Raw genomic sequence first — 14,674 nt, forward strand, 5'->3', positions numbered from 1 at the left:
GGCCCCGGCATCGACGGGAGAGGAATCCCGAGACGCCCCCATGGAACTCGCATGGGGACTGGCCTTTCCTGAGGCCACCAGAGCGGGTCCCTGAGGTCCCCGTTGTAAGCCGAGAGCACCTGCCGCAACTCGAGTAAATCCAGGAGGTTTTGCCCTCCAGGCGAGATGAGGCTCATTTCCGCTGAGGCTTCTCGAGGCCAATCACATCTAACCACTGGAATTTCCAAAGGGTCCTTCACACAATTGCTGCAACTCAAGAAGTTCCGCGACATACCCGTCTCCACTCGAGAGGAAGCACGTGGGGTCCCGCACACATCCAGGGGAGCCCCGTTTCCGCCTCCTAGCTCGAGATGAGGGATCCTTTCCCTGTTTCGTAGGGAAAGAATTCCCGGCGTTCCCGTCGCATCTCAAGAGGAGGCGCTCTCCACAGGAAAGGCGAGAGGAACTCCAGGGTCGTGACACCATTCCAAGAGTCCCCCAGATGTGTCAGTCCATTCCAGAGGAACCTGTGTTCCCTGCACTGCCTTGACGTTCAAGCCGAGGATCGACTCCCACCACGTGTGCACGTGGGACAGCCCTGTGGGAAAGCCTCGTGGGAAAGCCTCGTGGGAAAGACTCGAGGGAAAACCATAGATCCTTTGACCCACGCGGCGGACTGCGTGACACTGCTGCTACCGCTCTGGAGGAAAGCGCAAGTGCATGCCCGCATTCGAGACGAGGACTGACTCCCCTGGGGAGACTCCAGAAGTACCCCAAGATCCATGTCAGCACTGGAGAGGAATCCTCAGGTTCCGGCCTCGACTCCACACAAGGTCTTAGGCCCCGGCATCGACGGGAGAGGAATCCCGAGAGGCCCCCGAGGAACTCGCATGGGGACTGGCCTTTCCTGAGGCCACCAGAGCGGGTCCCTGAGGTCCCCGTCGTAAGTCGAGAGCACCTGCCGCAACTCGAGAAAATCCAGGAGTTTTTGCCCTCCAGGCGAGATGAGGCCCATTTCCGCTGATGCTTCTCGAGGCTAATCACGTCTAAACACTGAAACTTCCAAAGGGTCCTTCACACCCTTGCTGCAACTCAAGAAGTTCCCCGACATACCCGTCTCCACTCGAGAGGAAGCACGTGGGTCCCGCACACATCCAGGGGAGCCCCGTTTCCGCCTCCTAGCTCGAGATGAGGGATCCTTTCCCTGTTTCGTAGGGAAAGAATTCCCGGCGTTCCCGTCGCATCTCAAGAGGAGGCGCTCTCCACAGGAAAGGCGAGAGGAACTCCAGGGTCGTGACACCATTCCAAGAGTCCCCCAGATGTGTCAGTCCATTCCAGAGGAACCTGTTTTCCCTGCACTGCCTTGACGTTCAAGCCGAGGATCGACTCCCACCACGTGTGCACGTGGGACAGCCTCGTGGGAAAGCCTCGTGGGAAAGACTCGAGGGAAAACCATAGATCCTTTGATTCACGCGGCGGACTGCGTGACACTGCTGCTACCGCTCTGGAGGGAAGCGCAAGTGCATGCCCGCATTCGAGACGAGGACTGACTCCCCTGGGGAGACTCCAGAAGTACCCCAAGATCCATGTCAGCACTGGAGAGGAATCCTCAGGTTCCGGCCCCGACTCCACACAAGGTCTTAGGCCCCGGCATCGACGGGAGAGGAATCCCGAGAGGCCCCCGAGGAACTCGCATGGGGACTGGCCTTTCCTGAGGCCACCAGAGCGGGTCCCTGACGTCCCCGTCGTAAGTCGAGAGCACCTGCCGCAACTCGAGAAAATCCAGGAGGTTTTGCCCTCCAGGCGAGATGAGGCCCATTTCCGCTGAGGCTTCTCGAGGCTAATCAAGTCTAACCACTGGAACTTCCAAAGGGTCCTTCACACCCTTGCTGCAACTCAAGAAGTTCCCCGACATACCCGTCTCCACTCGAGAGGAAGCACGTGGGGTCCCGCACACATCCAGGGGAGCCCCTTTTCCGCCTCCTAGCTCGAGATGAGGGATCCTTTCCCTGTTTCGTAGGGAAAGAATTCCCGGCATTCCCGTCGCATCTCAAGAGGAGGCGCTCTCCACACGAAAGGCGAGAGGAACTCCAGGGTCGTGCCACCATTCCAAGACTCCCCCAGATGTGTCAGTCCATTCCAGAGGAACCTGTTTTCCCTGCACTTGACGTTCAAGCCGAGGATCGACTCCCACCACGTGTGCACGTGGGACAGCCCTGTGGGAAAGCCTCGTGGGAAAGCCTCGTGGGAAAGACTCGAGGGAAAACCATAGATCCTTTGATCCACGCGGCGGACTGCGTGACATTGCTGCTACCGCTCTGGAGGAAAGCGCAAGTGCATGCCCGCATTCGAGACGAGGACTGACTCCCCTGGGGAGACTCCAGAAGTACCCCAAGATCCATGTCAGCACTGGAGAGGAATCCTCAGGTTCCGGCCCCGACTCCACACAAGGTCTTAGGCCCCGGCATCGACGGGAGAGGAATCCCGAGAGGCCCCCGAGGAACTCGCATGGGGACTGGCCTTTCCTGAGACCACCAGAGCGGGTCCCTGAGGTCCCCGTCGTAAGTCGAGAGCACCTTCCGCAACTAGAGAAAATCCAGGAGGTTTTGCCCTCCAGGCTAGATGAGGCCCATTTCCGCTGAGGCTTCTGGAGGCTAATCACGTCTAACCACTGGAACTTCCAAAGGGTCCTTCACACCCTGGCTGCAACTCAAGAAGTTCCCCGACATACCGGTCTCCACTCGAGAGGAAGCACGTGGGTCCCGCACACATCCAGGGGAGCCCCGTTTCCGCCTCCTAGCTCGATATGAGGGATCCTTTCCCTGTTTCGTAGGGAAAGAATTCCCGGCATTCCCGTCGCATCTCAAGAGGAGGCGCTCTCCACAGGAAAGGCGAGAGGAACTCCAGGGTCATGACACCATTCCAAGAGTCCCCCAGATGTGTCAGTCCATTCCAGAGGAACCTGTTTTCCCTGCACTGCCTTGACGTTCAAGCCGAGGATCGACTCCCACCACGTGTGCACGTGGGACAGCCCTGTGGGAAAGCCTCGTGGGAAAGCCTCGTGGGAAAGACTCCAGGGAAAACCATAGATCCTTTGATCCACGCGGCGGACTGCGTGACACTGCTGCCACTGCTCTGAAGGAAAGCGCAAGTGCATGCCCGCATTCGAGACGAGGACTGACTCCCCTGGGGAGACTCCAGAAGTACCCCAAGATCCATGTCAGCACTGGAGAGGAATCCTCAGGTTCCGACCCCGACTCCACACAAGGTCTTAGGCCCCGGCATCGACGGGAGAGGAATCCCGAGAGGCCCCCGAGGAACTCGCATGGGGACTGGCCTTTCCTGAGGCCACCAGAGCGGGTCCCTGAGGTCCCCGTCGTAAGTCGAGAGCACCTGCCGCAACTCGAGAAAATCCAGGAGGTTTTGCCCTCCAGGCGAGATGAGGCCCATTTCCGCTGAGGCTTCTCGAGGCCAATCACATATAACCACTGGAACTTCCAAAGGGTCCTTCACACCATTGCTGCAACTCAAGAAGTTCCCCGACATACCCGTCTCCACTCGAGAGGAAGCACGTGGGTCCCGCACACATCCAGGGGAGCCCCGTTTCCGCCTCCTAGCTCGAGATGAGGGATCCTTTCCCTGTTTCGTAGGGAAAGAATTCCCGGCGTTCCCGTCGCATCTCAAGAGGAGGCGCTCTCCACAGGAAAGGCGAGAGGAACTCCAGGGTCGTGACACCATTCCAAGAGTCCCCCAGATGTGTCAGTCCATTCCAGAGGAACCTGTTTTCCCTGCACTGCCTTGACGTTCAAGCCGAGGATCGACTCCCACCACGTGTGCACGTGGGACAGCCTCGTGGGAAAGCCTCGTGGGAAAGACTCGAGGGAAAACCATAGATCCTTTGATTCACGCGGCGGACTGCGTGACACTGCTGCTACCGCTCTGGAGGGAAGCGCAAGTGCATGCCCGCATTCGAGACGAGGACTGACTCCCCTGGGGAGACTCCAGAAGTACCCCAAGATCCATGTCAGCACTGGAGAGGAATCCTCAGGTTCCGGCCCCGACTCCACACAAGGTCTTAGGCCCCGGCATCGACGGGAGAGGAATCCCGAGAGGCCCCCGAGGAACTCGCATGGGGACTGGCCTTTCCTGAGGCCACCAGAGCGGGTCCCTGACGTCCCCGTCGTAAGTCGAGAGCACCTGCCGCAACTCGAGAAAATCCAGGAGGTTTTGCCCTCCAGGCGAGATGAGGCCCATTTCCGCTGAGGCTTCTCGAGGCTAATCAAGTCTAACCACTGGAACTTCCAAAGGGTCCTTCACACCCTTGCTGCAACTCAAGAAGTTCCCCGACATACCCGTCTCCACTCGAGAGGAAGCACGTGGGGTCCCGCACACATCCAGGGGAGCCCCTTTTCCGCCTCCTAGCTCGAGATGAGGGATCCTTTCCCTGTTTCGTAGGGAAAGAATTCCCGGCATTCCCGTCGCATCTCAAGAGGAGGCGCTCTCCACACGAAAGGCGAGAGGAACTCCAGGGTCGTGCCACCATTCCAAGACTCCCCCAGATGTGTCAGTCCATTCCAGAGGAACCTGTTTTCCCTGCACTTGACGTTCAAGCCGAGGATCGACTCCCACCACGTGTGCACGTGGGACAGCCCTGTGGGAAAGCCTCGTGGGAAAGCCTCGTGGGAAAGACTCGAGGGAAAACCATAGATCCTTTGATCCACGCGGCGGACTGCGTGACATTGCTGCTACCGCTCTGGAGGAAAGCGCAAGTGCATGCCCGCATTCGAGACGAGGACTGACTCCCCTGGGGAGACTCCAGAAGTACCCCAAGATCCATGTCAGCACTGGAGAGGAATCCTCAGGTTCCGGCCCCGACTCCACACAAGGTCTTAGGCCCCGGCATCGACGGGAGAGGAATCCCGAGAGGCCCCCGAGGAACTCGCATGGGGACTGGCCTTTCCTGAGACCACCAGAGCGGGTCCCTGAGGTCCCCGTCGTAAGTCGAGAGCACCTTCCGCAACTAGAGAAAATCCAGGAGGTTTTGCCCTCCAGGCTAGATGAGGCCCATTTCCGCTGAGGCTTCTGGAGGCTAATCACGTCTAACCACTGGAACTTCCAAAGGGTCCTTCACACCCTGGCTGCAACTCAAGAAGTTCCCCGACATACCGGTCTCCACTCGAGAGGAAGCACGTGGGTCCCGCACACATCCAGGGGAGCCCCGTTTCCGCCTCCTAGCTCGATATGAGGGATCCTTTCCCTGTTTCGTAGGGAAAGAATTCCCGGCATTCCCGTCGCATCTCAAGAGGAGGCGCTCTCCACAGGAAAGGCGAGAGGAACTCCAGGGTCATGACACCATTCCAAGAGTCCCCCAGATGTGTCAGTCCATTCCAGAGGAACCTGTTTTCCCTGCACTGCCTTGACGTTCAAGCCGAGGATCGACTCCCACCACGTGTGCACGTGGGACAGCCCTGTGGGAAAGCCTCGTGGGAAAGCCTCGTGGGAAAGACTCCAGGGAAAACCATAGATCCTTTGATCCACGCGGCGGACTGCGTGACACTGCTGCCACTGCTCTGAAGGAAAGCGCAAGTGCATGCCCGCATTCGAGACGAGGACTGACTCCCCTGGGGAGACTCCAGAAGTACCCCAAGATCCATGTCAGCACTGGAGAGGAATCCTCAGGTTCCGACCCCGACTCCACACAAGGTCTTAGGCCCCGGCATCGACGGGAGAGGAATCCCGAGAGGCCCCCGAGGAACTCGCATGGGGACTGGCCTTTCCTGAGGCCACCAGAGCGGGTCCCTGAGGTCCCCGTCGTAAGTCGAGAGCACCTGCCGCAACTCGAGAAAATCCAGGAGGTTTTGCCCTCCAGGCGAGATGAGGCCCATTTCCGCTGAGGCTTCTCGAGGCCAATCACATATAACCACTGGAACTTCCAAAGGGTCCTTCACACCATTGCTGCAACTCAAGAAGTTCCCCGACATACCCGTCTCCACTCGAGAGGAAGCACGTGGAGTCCCGCACACATCCAGGGGAGCCCCGTTTCCGCCTCCTAGCTCGAGATGAGGGATCCTTTCCCTGTTTCGTAGGGAAAGAATTTCCGGCGTTCCCGTCGCATCTCAAGAGGAGGCGCTCTCCACAGGAAAGGCGAGAGGAACTCCAGGGTCGTGCCACCATTCCAAGAGTCCCCCAGATGTGTCAGTCCATTCCAGAGGAACCTGTTTTCCCTGCACTGCCTTGACGTTCAAGCCGAGGATCGACTCCCACCACGTGTGCACGTGGGACAGCCCTGTGGGAAAGCCTCGTGGGAAAGCCTCCTGGGAAAGACTCGAGGGAAAACCATAGATCCTTTGATCCACGCGGCGGACTGCGTGACACTGCTGCTACCGCTCTGGAGGAAAGTGCAAGTGCATGCCCGCTTTCGAGACGAGGACTGACTCCCCTGGGGAGACTCCAGAAGTACCCCAAGATCCATGTCAGCACTGGAGAGGAATCCTCAGGTTCCGGCCCCGACTCCACACAAGGTCTTAGGCCCCGGCATCGACGGGAGAGGAATCCCGAGAGGCCCCCGAGGAACTCGCATGGGGACTGGCCTTTCCTGAGGCCACCAGAGCGGGTCCCTGAGGTCCCCGTCGTAAGTCGAGAGCACCTGCCGCAACTCGAGAAAATCCCGGAGGTTTTGCCCTCCAGACGAGATGAGGCCCATTTCCGCTGAGGCTTCTCGAGGCCAATCACATCTAACCACTGGAACTTCCAAAGGGTCCTTCACACCCTTGCTGCAACTCACGAAGTTCCCCGACATACCGTCTCCACTCGAGAGGAAGCACGTGGGGTCCCGCACACATCCAGGGGAGCCCCGTTTCCGCCTCCTAGCTCGAGATGAGGGATCCTTTCCCTGTTTCGTAGGGAAAGAATTCCCGGGGTTCCCGTCGCATCTCAAGAGGAGGCGCTCTCCACAGGAAAGGCGAGAGGAACTCCAGGGTCGAGACACCATTCGAAGAGTCCCCCAGATGTGTCAGTCCATTCCAGAGGAACCTGTTTTCCCTGCACTGCCTTGACGTTCAAGCCGAGGATCGACTCCCACCACGTGTGCACGTGGGACAGCCCTGTGGGAAAGCCTCGTGGGAAAGACTCGAGGGAAAACCATAGATCCTTTGATCCACGCGGCGGACTGCGTGACACTGCTGCTACCGCTCTGGAGGAAAGCGCAAGTGCATGCCCGCATTCGAGACGAGGACTGACTCCCCTGGGGAGACTCCAGAAGTACCCCAAGATCCATGTCAGACCTGGAGAGGAATCCTCAGGTTCCGGCCCCGACTCCACACAAGGTCTTAGGCCCCGGCATCGACGGGAGAGGAACCTCGAGAGGCCCCCGAGGAACTGGCATGGGGACTGGCCTTTCCTGAAGCCACCAGAGCGGGTCCCTGAGGTCCCCGTCGTAAGTCGAGAGCACCTGCCGCAACTCGAGAAAATCCAGGAGGTTTTGCCCTCCAGGCGAGATGAGGCCCATTTCTGCTGAGGCTTCTCGAGGCCAATCACGTCTAACCACTGGAACTTCCAAAGGGTCCTTCACACCCTTGCTGCAACTCAAGAAGTTCCCCGACATACCCGTCTCCACTCGAGAGGAAGCACGTGGTGTCCTGCACACATCCAGGGGAGCCCCGTTTCCGCCTCCTAGCTCGAGATGAGGGATCCTTTCCCTGTTTCGTAGGGAAAGAATTCCCGGCGTTCCCGGCGCATCTCAAGAGGAGGCGCTCTCCACAGGAAAGGCGAGAGGAACTCCAGGGTCGTGCCACCATTCCAAGAGTCCCCCAGATGTGTCAGTCCATTCCAGAGGAACCTGTTTTCCCTGCACTGCCTTGACGTTCAAGCCGAGGATCGACTCCCACCACGTGTGCACGTGGGACAGCCCTGTGGGAAAGCCTCGTGGGAAAGCCTCGTAGGAAAGACTCGAGGGAAAACCATAGAGCCTTTGATCCACGCGGCGGACTGCGTGACACTGCTGCTACCGCTCTGGAGGAAAGCGCAAGTGCATGCCCGCATTCGAGACGAGGACTGACTCCCCTGGGGAGACTCCAGAAGTACCCCAAGATCCATGTCAGCACTGGAGAGGAATCCTCAGGTTCCGTCCCCGACTCCACACAAGGTCTTAGGCCCCGGCATCGACGGGAGAGGAATCCCCAGAGGCCCCCGAGGAACTCGCATGGGGACTGGCCTTTCCTGAGGCCACCAGAGCGGGTCCCTGAGGTCCCCGTCGTAAGTCGAGAGCACCTGCCGCAACAGGAGAAAATCCAGGAGGTTTTGCCCTCCAGGCCAGATGAGGCCCATTTCCGCTGAGGCTTCTCGAGGCCAATCGCATCTAACCACTGGAACTTCCAAAGGGTCCTTCACACCCTTGCTGCAACTCAAGAAGTTCCCTGACATACCCGTCTCCACTCGAGAGGAAGCACGTGGGGTCCCGCACACATCCAGGGGAGCCCCGTTTCCGCCTCCTAGCTCGAGATGAGGGATCCTTTCCCTGTTTCGTGGGGAAAGAATTCCCGACGTTCCCATCGCATCTCAAGAGGAGGCGCTCTCCACAGGAAAGTCGAGAGGAACTCCAGGGTCGAGACACCATTCCAAGAGTCCCCCAGATGTGTCAGTCCATTCCAGAGGAACCTGTTTTCCCTGCACTGCCTTGACGTTCAAGCTGAGGATCGACTCCCACCACGTGTGCACGTGGGACAGCCCTGTGGGAAAGCCTCGTGGGAAAGCCTAGTGGGAAAGACTCAAGGGAAAACCATAGATCCTTTGATCCACGCGGCGGACTGCGTGACACTGCTGCTACCGCTCTGGAGGAAAGTGCAAGTGCATGCCCGCATTCGAGACGAGGACTGACTCCCCTGGGGAGACTCCAGAAGTACCCCAAGATTCATGTCAGCACTGGAGAGGAATCCTCAGGTTCCGGCCCCAACTCCACACATGGTCTTAGGCCCCGGCATCGACGGGAGAGGAATCCCGAGAGGCCCCCGAGGAACTCGCATGGGGACTGGCCTTTCCTGAGGCCACCAGAGCGGGTCCCTGAGGTCCCCGTCGTAAGTCGAGAGCACCTGCCGCAACTCGAGAAAATCCAGGAGGTTTTGCCCTCCAGGCGAGATGAGGCCCATTTCCGCTGAGGCTTCTCGAGGCCAATCACATCTAACCACTGGAACTTCCAAAGGGTCCTTCACACCCTTGCTGCAACTCAAGAAGTTCCCCGACATACTCGTCTGCACAGGAGAGGAAGCACGTGCTGTCCCGCACACATCCAGGGGAGCCCCGTTTCCGCCTCCTAGCTTGAGATGAGGGATCCTTTCCCTGTTTCGTAGGGAAAGAATTCCCGCCGATCCTGTCGCATCTCAAGAGGAAGCGCTCTCCACAGGAAAGGGGAGAGGAACTCCAGGGTCGTGCCACCATTCCAAGAGACCCCCAGATGTGTCAGTCCATTACAGAGGAACCTGTTTTCCCTGCACTGCCTTGAGGTTCAAGCCGAGGATCGACTCCCACCACGTGTGCACGTGGGACAGCCCTGTGGGAAAGCCTCGTGGGAAAGCCTCGTGGGAAAGACTCGAGGGAAAACCATAGATCCTTTGATCCAGGCGGCGGACTGCGTGACACTGCTGCTACCGCTCTGGAGGAAAGCGCAAGTGCATGCCCGCATTCGAGACGAGGACTGACTCCCCTGGGGAGACTCCAGAAGTACCCCAAGATCCATGTCAGCACTGGAGAGGAATCCTCAGGTTCCGGCCCCGACTCCACACAAGGTCTTAGGCCCCGTCATCGACGGGAGAGGGATCCCGAGAGGCCCCCGAGGAACTCGCATGGGGACTGGCTTTTCCTGAGGCCACCAGAGCGGTTCCCTGAGGTCCCCGTCGTCAGTCGAGAGCACCTGCCGCAACTCGAGAAAATCCAGGCGGTTTTGCCCTCCAGGCGAGATGAGGCTCATTTCCGCTGAGGCTTGTCGAGGCTAATCACGTCTAAACACTGGAACTTCCAAAGGGTCCTTCACACCCTTGCTGCAACTCAAGAAGTTCCCCGACATACCCGTCTCCACTCGAGAGGAAGCACGTGGGGTCCCGCACACATCCAGGGGAGCCCCGTTTCCGCCTCCTAGCTCGAGATGAGGGATCCTTTCCCTGTTTCGTAGGGAAAGAATTCCCGGCGTTCCCGTCGCATCTCAAGAGGAGGCGCTCTCCACAGGAAAGGCGAGAGGAACTCCAAGGTCGTGCCACCATTCCAAGAGTCCCCCAGATGTGTCAGTCCATTCCAGAGGAACCTGTTTTCCCTCCACTGCCTTGACGTTCAAGCCGAGGATCGAGTCCCACCACGTGTGCACGTGGGACAGCCCTGTGGGAAAGCCTCGTGGGAAAGCCTCGTGGGAAAGGCTCGAGGGAAAACCATAGATCCTTTGATCCAGGCGGCGGACTGCGTGACACTGCTGCTACCGCTCTGGAGGAAAGCGCAAGTGCATGCCCGCATTCGAGACGAGGACTGACTCCCCTGGGGAGACTCCAGAAGTACCCCAAAATCCATGTCAGCACTGGAGAGGAATCCTCAGGTTCCGACCCCGACTCCACACAAGGTCTTAGGCCCTGGCATCGACGGGAGAGGAATCCCCAGAAGCCCCCGAGGAACTCGCATGGGGACTGTCCTTTCCTGAGGCCACCAGAGCGGTTCCCTGAGGTCCCCGTCGTAAGACGAGAGCACCTGCCGCAACTCGAGAAAATCCAGGAGGTGTTGCCCTCCAGGCGAGATGAGGCCCATTTCCGCTGAGGCTTCTCGAGGCCAATCACATCTAACCACTGGAACTTCCAAAGGGTCCTTCACACCCTTGCTGCAACTCAAGTAGTTCCCCGACATACCCGTCTCCACTCGAGAGGAAGCACGTGGTGTCCCACACACATCCAGGGGAGCCCTGTTTCGCCTCCTAGCTCGAGATGAGGGATCCTTTCCCTGTTTCGTAGGGAAAGAATTCCCGGCGTTTCCGTCGCATCTCAAGAGGAGGCGCTCTCCACAGGAAAGGCGAGAGGAACTCCAGGGTCGTGCCACCATTCCAAGAGTCCCCCAGATGTGTCAGTCCATTCCAGAGGAACCTGTTTTCCCTGCACTGCCTTGACGTTCAAGCCGAGGATCGACTCCCACCACGTGTGCACGTGGGACAGCCCTGTGGGAAAGCCTCGTGGGAAAGCCTCGTGGGAAAGACTCGAGGGAAAAACATAGATCCTTTGATCCACGCGGCGGACTGCGTGACACTGCTGCTACCGCTCTGGAGGAAAGCGCAAGTGCATGCCCGCATTCGAGACGAGGACTGACTCCCCTGGGGAGACTCCAGACGTACCCCAAGATCCATGTCAGCACTGGAGAGGAATCCTCAGGTTCCGGCCCCGACTCCACACAAGGTCTTAGGCCCCGGCATCGACGGGAGAGGAATCCCGAGACGCCCCCGAGGAACTCGCATGGGGACTGGCCTTTCCTGAGGCCACCAGAGCGGGTCCCTGAGGTCCCCGTCGTAAGTCGAGAGCACCTGCCGCAACTCGAGAAAATCCAGGAGGTTTTGCCCTCCAGGCGAGATGAGGCCCATTTCCGCTGAGGCTTCTCGAGGCTAATCACGTCTAACCACTGGAACTTCCAAAGGGTCCTTCACACCCTTGCTGCAACTCAAGAAGTTCCCCGACATACCCGTCTCCACTCGAGAGGAAGCACGTGGTGTCCCGCCCACATCCAGGGGAGCTCCGTTTCCGACTCCTAGCTCGAGATGAGGGATCCTTTCCCTGTTTCGTAGGGAAAGAATTCCCGGCGTTCCCTTCGCACTTAAGAGGAGGCGCTCTCCACAGGAAAGGCGAGAGGAACTCCAGGGTCGTGCCACCATTCCAAGAGTCCCCCAGATGTGTCGGTCCATTCCAGAGGAACCTGTTTTCCCTGCACTGCCTTGACGTTCAAGCCAAGGATCGAGTCCCACCACGTGTGCACGTGGGACAGCCCTGTGGGAAAGCCTCGTGGGAAAGCCTCGTGGGAAAGACTCGAGGGAAAACCATAGATCCTTTGATCCATGCGGCGGACTGCGTGACACTGCTGCTACCGCTCTGGAGGAAAGCGCAAGTGCATGCCCGCATTCGAGACGAGGACTGACTCCCCTGGGGAGACTCCAGAAGTACCCCAAGATCCATGTCAGCACGGGAGAGGAATAATCAGGTTCCGGCCCCGACTCCACACAAGGTCTTAGGCCCCGGCATCGACGGGAGAGGAATCCCCAGAGGAACTCGCATCGGGACTGGCCTTTCCTGAGGCCACCAGAGAGGGTCCCTGAGGTCCTCGTCGTAAGTCGAGAGCACCTGCCGCAACTCGAGAAAATCCAGGCGGTTTTGCCCTCCAGGCGAGATGAGGCCCATTTCCGCTGAGGCTTCTCGAGGCCAATCACATCTAACCATTTGAACTTCCAAAGGGTCCTTCACACCCTTGCTGCAACTCAAGAAGTTCCCCGACATACCCGTCTCCACTCGAGAGGAAGCACGTGGGGTCCCGCACACATCCAGGGGAGCCCCGTTTCCGCCTCCTAGCTCGAGATGAGGGATCCTTTCCCTGTTTCGTAGGGAAAGAATTCCCGGCGTTCCCGTCGCATCTCAAGAGGAGGCGCTCTCGACAGGAAAGGCGAGAGGAACTCCAGGGTCGTGCCACCGTTCCAGGAGTCCCCCAGATGTGTCAGTCCATTCCAGAGGAACCTGTTTTCCCTGCACTGCCTTGACGTTCAAGCCGAGGATCGACTCCCACCACGTGTGCACGTGGGACAGCCCTGTGGGAAAGCCTCGTGGGAAAGCCTCGTGGGAAAGACTCGAGGGAAAACCATAGATCCTTTGATCCACGCGGCGGACTGCGTGACACTGCTGCTACCGCTCTGGAGGAAAGCGCAAGTGCATGCCCGCATTCGAGACGAGGACTGACTCCCCTGGGGAGACTCCAGAAGTACCCCAAGATCCATGTCAGCACTGGAGAGGAATCCTCAGGTTCCGGCCCCGACTCCACACAAGGTCTTAGGCCCCGGCATCGACGGGAGAGGAATCCCGAGACGCCCCCGTGGAACTCGCATGGGGACTGGCCTTTCCTGAGGCCACCAGAGCGGGTCCCTGAGGTCCCCGTCGTAAGTCGAGAGCACCTGCCGCAACTCGAGAAAATCCAGGAGGTTTTGCCCTCCAGGCGAGATGAGGCCCATTTCCGCTGAGGCTTCACGAGGCCAATCACATCTAACCACTGGAACTTCCAAAGGGTCCTTCACACCATTGCTGCAACTCAAGAAGTTCCCCGACATACCCGTCTCCACTCGAGAGGAAGCACGTGGGGACCCGCACACATCCAGGGGAGCCCCGTTTCCGCTTCCTAGCTCGAGATGAGGGATCCTTTCCCTGTTTCGTAGGGAAAGAATTCCCGGCGTTCCCGTCGCATCTCAAGAGGAGGCGCTCTCCACAGGAAAGGGGAGAGGAATTCCAGGGTCGAGACACCATTCCAAGAGTCCCCCAGATGTGTCAGTCCATTCCAGAGGAACCTGTTTTCCCTGCACTGCCTTGACGTTCAAGCCGAGGATCGACTCCCACCACGTGTGCACGTGGGACAGCCCTGTGGGAAAGCCTCGTGGGAAAGCCTCGTGGGAAAGACTCGAGGGAAAACCATAGATCCTTTGATCCACGCGGCGGACTGCGTGACACTGCTGCTACCGCTCTGGAGGAAAGCGCAAGTGCATGCCCGCATTCGAGACGAGGACTGACTCCCCTGGGGAGATCCAGAAGTACCCCAAGATCCAAGTCAGCACTGGAGAGGAATCCTCAGGTTCCGGCCCCGACTCCACACAAGGTCTTAGGCCCCGGCATCGACGGGAGAGGAATCCCGAGACGCCCCCGAGGAACTCGCATGGGGACTGGCCTTTCGTGAGGCCACCAGAGCGGTTCCCTGAGGTCCCCGTGGTAAGTCGAGAGCACCTGCCGCAACTCGAGAAAATCCAGGAGTTTTTGCCCTCCAGGCGAGATGAGGCCCATTTCCGCTGAGGCTTCTCGAGGCCAATCACATCTAACCACTGGAACTTCCAAAGGGTCCTTCACACCCTTGCTGCAACTCAAGAAGTTCCCCGACATACCCGTCTCCACTCGAGAGGAAGCACGTGGGGTCCCGCACACATCCAGGGGAGACCCGTTTCCGCCTCCTAGCTCGAGATGAGGGATCCTTTCCCTGTTTCGTAGGGAAAGAATTCCCGGCGTTCCCGTCGCATCTCAAGAGGAGGCGCTCTCCACAGGAAAGGGGAGAGGAATTCCAGGGTCGAGACACCATTCCAAGAGTCCCCCAGATGTGTCAGTCCATTCCAGAGGAACCTGTTTTCCCTGCACTGCCTTGACGTTCAAGCCGAGGATCGACTCCCACCACGTGTGCACGTGGGACAGCCCTGTGGGAAAGCCTCGTGGGAAAGCCTCGTGGGAAAGACTCGAGGCAAAACCATAGATCCTTTGATCCACGCGGCGGACTGCGTGACACTGCTGCTACCGCTCTGGAGGAAAGCGCAAGTGCATGCCCACATTCGAGACGAGGACTGACTCCCCTGGGGAGACTCCAGAAGTACCCCAAGATCCATGTCAGCACTGGAGAGGAATCCTCAGGTTCCGGCCCCGAATCCACACAAGGTCTTAGGCCCCGGCATCGA

The sequence above is a fragment of the Ovis canadensis genome, chromosome 25 (genome assembly GCF_042477335.2).
Source record: "Ovis canadensis isolate MfBH-ARS-UI-01 breed Bighorn chromosome 25, ARS-UI_OviCan_v2, whole genome shotgun sequence".
In the NCBI taxonomy this organism is placed as follows: domain Eukaryota; kingdom Metazoa; phylum Chordata; class Mammalia; order Artiodactyla; family Bovidae; genus Ovis; species Ovis canadensis.